This window comes from Muscardinus avellanarius (genome assembly GCF_963383645.1).
Source record: "Muscardinus avellanarius genome assembly, chromosome: 11".
Taxonomy (NCBI): Eukaryota; Metazoa; Chordata; class Mammalia; order Rodentia; family Gliridae; genus Muscardinus; species Muscardinus avellanarius.
In genome coordinates, this window is record NC_137797.1 from 30,910,372 (window position 1) to 30,922,752 (window position 12,381).

A 12,381-nucleotide genomic window follows, 5' to 3' on the forward strand; every position below is an offset into this window, starting at 1 on the left:
AAATGTGGTGGCACAGGCTTTTAATCCCTGCACTTGGGAGGCAGAGACAGGAGGATCTCGCTGGTTCAAAGCCAGCCTCACTGGCTTAAGATACCCTGTTTCCAAAAAAAAAAAAAAAAAAAAAAAATATATATATATATATATATATATATATATATATATATATATATATATATATATAATAGGTCTGGGAGTGTAGCCTGGAAGTAGAAGGGTTTCCAGGAACCCCAGTACCACAAAAACAAAAAGCAAAAGACAAAAAACAAAATAAACAAACAAAAAAAGAAAAAAAGACTAAAAATTAGGACTCAAGGTGTAGCTAGGAGGTCAAATGTCCCTGGGTTCCATTCCCAGTACCACAAAAAAAGGCAAAAAAAAAAAGGAAGACATACAATGAGAATGTACATATAATATATGATGTTCATAGGAAAAGTGAAATGTTCACATAAAAATGTTATTATTGTCAAAATCATTTGCTAATTGCTAGGAAAATTCTATAATAAGCTGAGAATGTTAAATTTGTATGATCCTTGCTTATTAGAATTCTTCCACGGGTTACATTTCTTCACCCAGAGTGCTCTGGGTGACAAGAAGGACAAATGACAAAAGCATTCTTTGGAGCAATGGCTTCCCGGTCAGAGCAGGATGAGGTGTGGATTTGTAAATACCCCTTGGCCCTTTGCAGTGCAGAGAAATGAGAGAGACAGCAAAGGCACATTAGGATACATAACATGCACTGATTACAATGTATACAGTGTTTAATGAAATATATCTATGTATATTCATATATATATATATATGCATGTCTTAAGTTGAAGGAACAGTCTGAGAAAAATTCTTAAAAATATCTTAGATATTTTGTCTCAGGAGAATATAGTGTATTAAGGAAAGCAACAGACTATATCAGAGAGGCAAAAATTACATTTCAAACTCTTCCCCTCATTATCTAGGCAATCTTGAAGAAGTCAGTAGAATTATCTGAGCCTATTTCCTTATTCATAAAAATAGTGGGCCTTGAACTTTCTGAATATCAAGGTTATGCCTAGCTATAAAATTCTTTCTAGGCTGTACCTGGTGGTACACATCTGTAATTTCAGCCACTGAGGAGGCTGAGATTGGAGGATTGTGGGTTCAAGGCCAACCTGAACAATATGGGGAGACTTGTTGGCACATTATTAAAGAGGTATTTTTCCATTTTAAAAATCATAAAAACTTGATCAAAACTGCTTGACAAGAGTCTAGCAATCTTACTAAAGGCATAATCCTACATTCAGTACCTCAGTTCAGTTTCTTGTATATATGATTAAACTATACACTTACAATTTATGACAAGATCAAAGAGAGATAAGTTTGGTATGTTTTAGAAGACATGATAATTTTAACTCATCCTATTTTATAGGTCACATAAATTTAAGATAATATCTAAGAAAGAGTCAAACTGGTCCGGGTGATGTAAAATTAGATAGTTATGTTGAAAATAATCAAAATGTGAGCCTGCATTGTGGCACATCCCTATAATTAGGAAGCTGAGACAGGAAGATCGCAGGTTCAAGACCAGCCTCAGGAACTTAGCAAGAACCTGTTTCAAAATCAAATAGTTCTTGAGTGTAGCTCAGAAGTAGAATGCCACCTTGAGTGCAATCCCCAGTACCACCATACACATGCACATGCACATGCACACACACACACACACACACACACACACACACACACATACACATGCATGCATAGAGAGAGAGGAGAGAGAGAGAGAGAGAGAGAGAGAGAGAGAGAGAGAGAGAGAGAGAGAGAGAGAGAGAGAGGGAGCGCAGGAGGCAGAGGAAGGCCAAAGAAGATAAAGCACCTTCAGGTCCAGAAGCCATCTTTCCCTGCTCTTCATCATCCATCCATCCTGCTGGGTTTCATAGGGGTGGTTGAGGGCCCAAATCTTTGGGAGCTCAGGACTTGAGCCATTGGTAATTTTTTGCCTTTCAGAGAAGAAAAATGTCTTTCCAGTATTTAGTGTTTGATTTTGACTAGTGCTCCCTCTTCTAGTCTCTGGCCTCAAATTTTATAAACTATTTTCTATTGTCCTATGGCATGAGGCAGGGCCATGGAGATCTTTTCCCTTCCTTAAGCCCCTCAAAGCCCATCAGCTCTCTCTGGACAGGTTGTTAAACACTAAATCTGCTGACACCCACCTGCCCTGCCTCCAGGCATCCCTTTGCCTGTGTTCCTGGACTAGGGATAGGGAGGCCAGGAATGCCCAGGAAGTCTCCCCTTATTTTTCATTACATTTTTTCAAGAATTAAAGTTTTTTGGTCTTGTCCTGGCTTCTTGACAAATTGGGGGTGGGGAGTGTCTGGACTTGGGCACGGGAAGGGGCTGGCCCGAGTGCCACCATGACTCTCACTTAATGTTCTTTGTACACAGTTTGGTGGTTATTTGTTCTCTTGAAATAAGCAGGTCTAAATGCTAAAATATTATATATAAATAAATAGTCACATCTTGAAATTCTATATCAAGGTGTTTTGAATGGAATCACACACTTGTTCCTGAAAGATGATCTTTATCTCAAAGCAATTCATTCACAGTTATCCCGCTTTTTGTTGTACTTTCCCAGCCTCAGGGTTACTCATCAAACTTTTCATTTCCCTTACTTGTAAAATAAGGGTAAGGCATGCAATTCAAGTAATTATTATGTGGTTTAAATCATGTTTATAACCGCGTTGCAAGGTTTAAGTACTTAGCTTAGTTCTTGGCACATGGAAAATAATGTATGGTAGTCATCATTGTGATGTGTAGAAAAGAATTTATTTGAGAATCTAAGTATCAGCTAAAACCTGCCCATTCTCCAAAGAGCTTAGTTTCCTAAAATGTGTTTTGAATAATACTAATCCTTAAAGGTATGAAGTTAAATAAATTTTGCAAAGTACTGAGCAGAATTTATCCTTTCTGGAGCTTTGCCCCAGCCCATTAAAGGCTCTGTGAAGTCTTGAGGTAAGGGATTAACTTTGTTTAACCCAGACTTTTCCAAACATATTTTAACACAAAATTCCTAATAAAAATAACTTTCATTACTTTTCTTGCAGAACTTGTGGTCTGCGGAACACATTTCGGAAAACCCTGCCTATAATAAAGAGAATTTATTGCATCAAACCAAAATAGTAATATGGGAGTCATATCCTTGTCCGTTCTTCCATACTATTTCATTTGAACTTTACTACATTCTGGAAGGTGGGATAGGAAGGTATTATTATGGTTCGTTCACAATAAGGAAGTAGACTGATGTTTTGTCACAATGGAAGAAATTACACAGTCCATAGGTAATAGAACCAGGATTTACAGCCAGGTGCCCTAACATCCAGGTCCAAACTCACCCCTACACTCCTGCTTCTCTCTAATAAAATTAGTCAATGTCTGATGTATGTTCTGAAACTGTTTTGTTTAAAGTTTTCAGAGTTCAAAGTTTTACAAGAACGTACTCATTCTCAGAGAGGGAATTTTCACTCATTCTTCTCTTACTCTGTCCTATCTTCTGGAAAATATGTCATCTCTGCAGTTCTGGACAGAGAGAAAACATAGTGAAAAAGTATTTGGAAAAGCCCGAACCCTAAGCATGCTTAAATAGGAGGAGCTCATTCTCCCCAAATCCCAAGGATATTCATGCCTTTTATATGAACTTTAAAAAAACCAAACAATTAATTCTGCAATGTCTACAGCTAATAGAAGGACAACATGATGACTGTCAAGATATCCAGATTTTACAAAGATCCCCTGCCCAGTTTGCCTCATGTTTGGAGAAACTGAACTTGGAATCGATATTAAGGAATCAGGAGGGAGCGTCCAATGACAAGCAACCACAGCAGTGAGTAAATTAAAGCAAGCAAGGCTGTTGACCAGGGTCAGAGACCACTCAGAACCATTTCTTGGTTTAAGGCTGCTTGAATTTGGCTTATAGCTTCAACCACTGTGACAACAGTAAAACAGTCTTGTAGCTTTGATAGAGGCCCCTGAAGATCTCATTAGATACAACTAGAAGACTGACAGTTACTAGTTTTGAGACTTTTGACTTTTTTGAGCCTCACTGTAAGCTGAGGAGGTTAATAGAACTCTGAAGGAAGTATAAGTGAAGTCTACAGGTAAATATATCCACCACCTATAACCCAACAGATGGAAAGTGCTATTAAGTATTTTTTTAAAATAAAACCTAAAGGAATGATTTCAATATTATCCATCAAATACACATAGGAAGTAAAGCTCAGAAAGGTCAAAAGTATACACGAAGCCATGCAGCTACTAGGAAGTGGACACAGAGATTCAATATGATTTGTGATTTTAAGCTAAGCCTACCTACTTCACTCTTAATTGTTTTTAGGCCATGAGGAATTGACCTCAGCTGAAATATTTTTCAACTATGCTTCATTTGTGACATTTTACAAAATGACACAGTTTTAGAAAAACTCACCTATAAAATCTTGGTGACCAATTACACTGAAAGATGGTGATGGCATTATATGATTGTTACTTCTTTCTCTGAAACAGATTGTGTTCCAACCTGGCTGCTATGGCCTGTAAACTCAAGCCAGTCCATCGGTTGATAACCTTATCTTATTTATTTGTTTGTTTGTTTGTTTGTTTGTAGTACTGGGGCTGGAACTCAGGGGCCTTTTACCTTTGGACTATACTCCCAGACCTATTTTATATTTTTATTTGGAAACAGGGTCTCACTAAGATGCTGAGAGCCTCACTGAACAGCTGAGGCTGGCTTCGAACCTGTGCGCTCCTCTTGTCTCAGCCTCCCAAGCACTGGGATTACAGATGTGTGCCACTACGCCTGGCCATCACCTCAGTTATTATCATTACCTCTGACCATAGTAGCTCCACCGTATGACAAAACTCAAGAGGAGATATTGTGAGCAAAGTCAGGTATTGATTAGCTGCTATGTTCTGACTGCTATGATAATTTCTGAGTTTCACACAGAAGAAAATAAAATGTTTTTAAGAAATCAGTGCAAGGACTTCACCAAGATGATGAATTGATTGATTACATGTCACACTTAGACACAGTGAGCTCAGGTATTTGTTTGTCCTCAGTTTACACACAGGAATGCTCATTCATTGCATGGGAATGGAAATGGGCGTATGAACAGAGAATAGAGCCTCAAGTCCTTTTGTGTTCTACAAATTGAGTTAAAAAGTTCCATTAAAGATAAATATTGAGATTTTTTTCTATCACTGTTTTTTTTTTTTTTTTTTTTTTTTTTTTTTTTTTTTTTTTTTTTTTTTTTTTTCCGGCAGCAGGGATGGAACCCAGGGGCATTCTGCCTCTGAGCTACACCACGGCCTGATTTTTTATTCTTTATTTTGAAACAGGGTCTCACTGAGTTGCAAAGAAGCTCACTAAGTAGCTGAGGTTCTCTGTGAACCGCAATCCTCCAGTCTCAGCTTCCCAAATGCTGGGATTACAAGCGTGTGGCACTACACACAGCATTCCTATCATTGATTTCCTATAACTGGACTAATACAGCCAAAAAAAATCACACAATTACATTAGTATTTGGATTTACTATAGGTGTGGAATGAATGAATTTACTTGTGAGTCAAAGAACCTCTGACATTTAAAGGCCAAATATTTTGTACCTCATTTAATAAATGTGGATAGATTGTCTATTATATGCAAGCACTTTAATAGGCATTAGGGATACAATAAAGTACAAATATACACATGATGTCTACTCTCAAAGAATTTATTGTTTTTTAGAAGAGATAAACATGAATAGCAAAAAAATAATTTTCAGATGGCCTAAAGGAGTGAGACACAGAAGACCACATGGATCGCAGTGAGAATTTTATGTAAGGGGGATGTAATGGATTGCAGTTGTCAGATGTTACAATGACATCTCAACTTTCATAAACATGTCTGATCAATATGCAAAACAATCAATCCAACCAGTTTTAATTAAGTTGCTGATATTATTATTTTCTATATGAATTGTCAGATTGGCCATGCTGTTAACTCTTTAATTTGTGGTTGTTAAAGCCATGTGTTCAGCTGAGTGTGGTGGCGCCAACCTATAATCCCAGGATTTGGGAAGCTGAGACAGGTGGATTGCAGGTTCAAGGACAGCCTCGGAAACTTAGTGAGAACCTCAGAAACTTAGACCTTGTTTCAAAAAAACTAATTAATTTATAAAGGGGCTGGTGGTGCATCTCAGAGGTAGAACGCCCCTGGGTTAAACCCCTAGTGACCTCCTGCCCTCTCAAGGCAAATAAACAAACAAACAAACAAACAAACATTGTTCTATTAATTTTCATCCTGGGACATAGTGCTTACCTAACATATGGCTGGCTTTTAAAAGCTAAACATAAGTGGTACATTTACTTTTAAATACAGTGCTTTTCTCTGTACCAAAGATGTACATTAATTTATTAAAATATAAATGTTCACCTTTAAGTGTTAAAATGATTTTAAAGTTTAGTGTGAAAAGTCTAAAATTAAATGCATCTCAGATTTTGTGGAAAATTTAAGATTGCATTTTGGCTCACATATCAGAACATCTCCCCTTTTGTCTACAGATTCCTGGTATAGACACTTTTCTTAACTATTGCCTTCTTTTCAGCAATGTCTTTAATAATATTTACTTAGAACAATTTTTGTAACAGTTTTAAGCAACATCAGTTACAGTATATTTTTGAAGTTTTGGTGTGCTGAATCTTCTTTGGGATATACAGTGGGCAGTCCTAGAATTTGGCAGTCATACTAAATATGAGAAATACTATATAAAAATTATTTAGAAAATAACAATAAGTAATGTTTGTATCTTGAATTCCACTGAAGAAGACCATTAGACTATGTTATTTTATTTGACTAGTTAGTAATTTTGCTCAATATAAGAGCAAGAATTGTTATCTCTAGCTCATAGCCTAGGAAATAAAAGGTCAGAGACTAAGTCTTTTGTCAAGAGACTTCTGTGGTGGGTTGATGGATAGTAAAATTGATGTCTTTGGTTGTTTATCTCTCTTGCTTCTGCTACTCCCCTACTCCCCATATGTACATACTAAAGCTACTGAAACTGGCTTTGTAGAAGCACATATTACATGGGTAAAGGCTGCAGGTGCAGTGCTGCTCAGTGTACTTCAAGCTCTACATTCTATCAGGAACTATTTTCCTACTGCCTAATATCAAAGTTTGTCCCAGTAGAGCTTATCTAGATCATTCCATTTTGATACGATGCTCCTTTGACATTGTTCCCTTGTGTCTTAGATTATCTGATTTATGAATGTTCTGAGCCTCAGATATTGATAGTTTTTTTTTCCAAAAACTAAAGTTATAATATTTAGCTTCAAATGTCCTTTCTTCTTTGTTTCCATGTTAGTGTTAATGATGCACTACTCCTCCTGTCACCGGAGATTTCTGCCCTGGTATGTATTTTTTTGTTGTTTGTTTTTTGTTGTTGTTGTTGTTTTTTTTTTTTTTTTTCTGTACTGGGGATGGAACCCAGGGGCATTCTACCTCACAGTTACAACTCCAGCCCTATTTTTAATTTTTTTATTTTGAAATAGGATCTCAATGAGTTGCAAAGGGCCTCACTAAGTAGTTGAGGCTTTGTGAACCCGGATCCTCCTGTCTCAGCTTCCCAAATGATGGAGTTACAAGCGTGCGTCTCCACGTCCAGCTCCAGTATGATTTTGAGACCATTTTTTAATTCTCCTTGATATGCAGAATAAATTAAGACTGTCCTTTTTCCCTATGGTGTGTCTGATGATGTTTCTCACTCTTATCTTTTCCAAAGGACAAATCTGAGGACAGACACCCAGTTTACATGTACTTGTATTTTCAGGAAAGATTCAGCTCAGCCCTTTCTTCCTTCGCCCTTAGTATTGTAATTTGCAACAAAATGACTGTCAAGGTTTTCTCAGTATCAGTCCCATGTTCACATCTAACTAACAGATGGCTGATGGTTCAATGGGTTTTCCATAATAATTGAAGCATTTACCAGTTTTTTGTAATAAAGCCTCATTTCTACTCAAAACATTATAAAATAATATCATTTGTATAAGAAGATTTTCTAGGTATCTGAAGTATATCCTTTTATGAATCAACATGTTTGTTTTAACTCTTTCAATTAGACAATACAGAAGGCCTGACAGAACAACAAAAGGTATTACATTTTTCTCCATGGAGGTAATTTTATTCTCCACTAATTCCTATGTACTTTATTGATTCTGTGACTAGTGTAGGGTATAAATTATACGTTATGTTAATTATTGTTGAAGTTTACAACTAGTTTTGATTTTTGCAAGGTGAGTTTCACTCTTTGTTGTGTGCAAACTAAAACAAAAAATGATCATCATATTGTTCTCTTTTTTTTGGGGGGGGTCAATATATTGTACCTGGATGAAGATATATTTGTTATGACCTTTCTTACATGTCATACCCTCATGCGAGCTTACATCATGGGACCCCCTCACCATTTACAGATGGAACCAAATATCCTTGAATTTTCATCACTAGACATAGGCCTGGCACAAGCGCACATTCCTCTTACAGAATTACAATACACTCCCATTTTCTGCCTTTTAAGATAGAATTTATTGCGTATTTTCTTGATGGACAAGTCTTTTATTCAAGATATCAAATACTACAAAGTATTATGTTAGAATGATGTACTCAAGAATTTCTATTATGTACAGGGCAGCGTGACCTTAAGTTAAATGAATTCATAAAATGATGTTCCTTGGGATTCTGCATTTCCTTTTCAACAATTTTCTGCTTCTTTTCAACCTGCTATTCTGCAGCTACTCCTCTTCCTGCTGCCAGTCTGTTTGATCAAGTTTTTTAATATAATAGTTGTTTACCCATTGGGGAATCAAGACTGATTTCTTCATTTTGGAATTATGAGTCACCATTCTGAAAATTTTTCTTTACAAAGTGTCACCAGTGTGCTTCTGTCTGAAAGTTTTAGCAAGATCAAATGAGGCAACAGAAGACCAGTTAAAGGCTCAAAATTGGCCTGTAAAGACAATTATTTGTAGTAATTTTTTTTTTTTTTTTGGTACTGGGTATGGAACCCAGGTGGCTTCTACCTCTGGGCTACAATCCCAGACCTATTTGATATTTTATGTGGAAACAAGATCTCACTAAGTTTCTGAGAGCCTCACTAAGTAGCTGAGGCTGGCTTTGAATCTGCATTATCCTCCTGTCTCAGTCTCTCAAGTGCAGGGATTTTAATCGTGCACCACATTTGTCTACTATTTGTAGTAATTTTAAAGGTGCCTTCTAATCTTATTTAACCTCATACAAGGTGCTCTCTTTCTCTCCATGAAAACAGAACAAGCAATATTATCATTACCTTTGTACACCATAATACTTTTTCATGCCTTTCTCGTACTATGTTCTTAATTAACCATTTTTGTATTTGTTGTTTTGAATTTGAGTTGATTTGCAAAACATTAAATGTGAGACTATCATCAGTGGGCCTAAAACAGTAGTAAATATTTCTTAAGGAGGGGCTTGTGGGATCACATGTGGATAAAATGAAAAAGATGTAGTGTCAACATTTTATGAGATAATTATTTGGGTTCATCAAGGAGTTTTTTGTTCAATTTTGCTTTTTTAATTATTGACTCCCAGTTTTATCCCAGTTAGTTAATATTACACACACACACAAAAAATGTTTTTTTTTTAATAAATGCTATAGAGCCAGTGGTGGCGCACGCTTGTAATCCCTGCACTTGGGAGGCTGAGACAGGAGGTTCGCACAGGTTTGAAGCCAGCCTCAGCTACTTAGTGAGGCTCTCAGAAACTTAGTGAGACACTGTTTCTAATGAAATATAAAAATATCTCTGGGAGTACAGCCCAGAGGTAGAAAGCCCCTGGGTTCTATCCCCAGTACCAAATAAATAAATAAATAAATAAATAAATAAATAAATAAATGCTATAGAATAACACCTATGAGATATTTTGATAAAATTATTTCAAGAAGCACATGTGAATATTTTTTCTGGACCTATAATGTCTCAGCTATAATATCAAATGGCTAGGTAAGATCATCTTTTAGTCCCTTTTTCCACGTATATGCTCTTCACTTTGTAATTCTGTGTCAAATGTTTGTGCTAAATGCCTCCAGCTTTAAATATTCACAGGCAGATACTTTTAGATATGCAGATGCCTGATTGTTTTATTTTTATAAAAAATAAAATGAAAGTCATTAAAAACACAACAACAAATTCTGGTGAGGGTATGGAGAAGTGGAAACTCTAATACATTGTTGTTGGAATTGCAAATTAGTGTAAGCACTTTGGAAAACAGTATAAAGGATCCTCAGAAAAATGGAACCAACTTACCATATAATTCAGCAGCACCACTTCTGGGTATCTACCCCATAGAATGGAAACCAAATTACCAGCTAATGCACATGTATCTATGTTCACAGATGCACGATTCACCATTGCCAAACTATGGAACTGGTCAAGATGTCTATCGACAGATGAATGAAGTACAAAATTATGTTATACATATACAATAGAATTTTACTTCGCCATAAAGAAAAACAAAATTATATAATTTGCAGGGAGATGGATAGAACTGAAGAATATTATGTTAAGTGAGATTAGTAAGTCAGAAAAAGTAAAAAAAAAAAATCAGATGCTCTCCCTAATATGTAGAAGCTAGGGAGAAAAAGGGTCATAGGAGGAACTCTGGACAAGGAAGGAGAAATCTTAGATGAGTAAAGACGGCAACCTAATTGAGTGAGATGGAAGAGGGAGGAGAGAAATTCTCAAACGCATATTATGTACATTCACAAACGTATCAAACTCAATTACTAAGCTGAACAGTGAAGAAGGGAGAGTGGAGGGAGTGGTGTGGGAACCGGGGAAAGGCTAAATGAGTGATGTGTGTATGTATGCTTCAACCATCTTGTACTCCATTAAGATATATAATCATAATGCACTAATAAAAAGATAAAAATGAACATATCTAGATGTACTGACATTCAGGGTCTGCTTTGAAACCAACCAACCAAACAAACAAACAAACAGAAAGTCTGAGCCAGGCACAGTGGCTCATACTTGTAGTTCTAGTACTTGGGAGGCTGAGACAAGAGGATCATGTGTTCTAGGCCAGGGTGCAGTCAGTTAATGAGACCCCATCTCAAAATAACAAATAAAATAAAGCAGAGGGTGTAGTTCAATCCTTAGTACCACAAAACAAAACAAAACAAAACTGGAGAATTTATGTTAGAAAATAATATTGTTTTTGCATAGCACCCGACTGAATACTTTTTAATGTGCAAGCAAAATCAATTTTTAATGCAATGTTAGTTTAGCCATTTGGGAACCAATACTAATTTCATACTTTTGGAACTGTGAGTCATCATTTCAATAGTTTTCCTTTTGGAAATGTCATCAGTGTGTTTCAACCAGCTCAAATTAAGCAAAGGGAAAACAGATGAAGACTCAGAGGTGCTATATAAAGTCAACAATTATTTGCTGGATATTTAAAGATGCCATTTAACCCTGTTTAATCTCATGTGGGTGGCGCTCTGTGGGGGGAATGAGGTAGGAAGGCATCACTCAAGAGCAGTTGACTGAATCAGTGTTTACAGTGTGGCTCTACCATGCACCAGCCAAAAAGGGGCTTCCAGATTCACAATAATGGCCTGTTCTGACCAGTAAGAGGAAAACAAGAATTTGTTATAGCAAAAACTTCAGGACATTTTTTCTTCATAGTATACCAACTCTGGCTTACATTTTACATAATTATTCTTCTGACTTTATGGAATCTTTTTACACTACTACTTCTTCAAATTCTTTGCAAAACGATTATTCTGACTTTATGTTATTGAGGAACAGACTAATTTATTACTTGTCAATAAAGTGAAGAAGATTTGGTGTCAACATTTGAAAATGTGTTATATTACGAGAGAAATGGGCCTCCTTCAAACAGAATTTTTTAGGGGGCATCATTTAACTCCACCCACATTATTACTGACTCTAGAAATTTTCATGGTTTCTTCTAATGCTTTATGTATCTATAATAACTAAAGGGATGTGTCAATTAGGACATTATAAGTCAACAAAGTCATTTATTGATAGAATTGAACCTACATACTCTAATAAGGAACACACATAGTGTCCAGTATGTTATACCTAAAACACCTGCCTTGCTTTCTGAGATCACTGTCCATTCTCTCTCTCTGCAATAAGAATGGACAGTAACACAGGGCCATCACAGTAAACAAATGCTTTTACTTATATCAGGAGAATTTTTCTGTGAACTTAAGTTTACTTTTCCCCAGCCTACATCTTTTAATTCAGGATATCTCTTTTTAAGCATAATTCTTATTTTTGCCAAGTCTCAAAGTAACCATTTTTAAGTAAGAAAAAAAAAAGTTT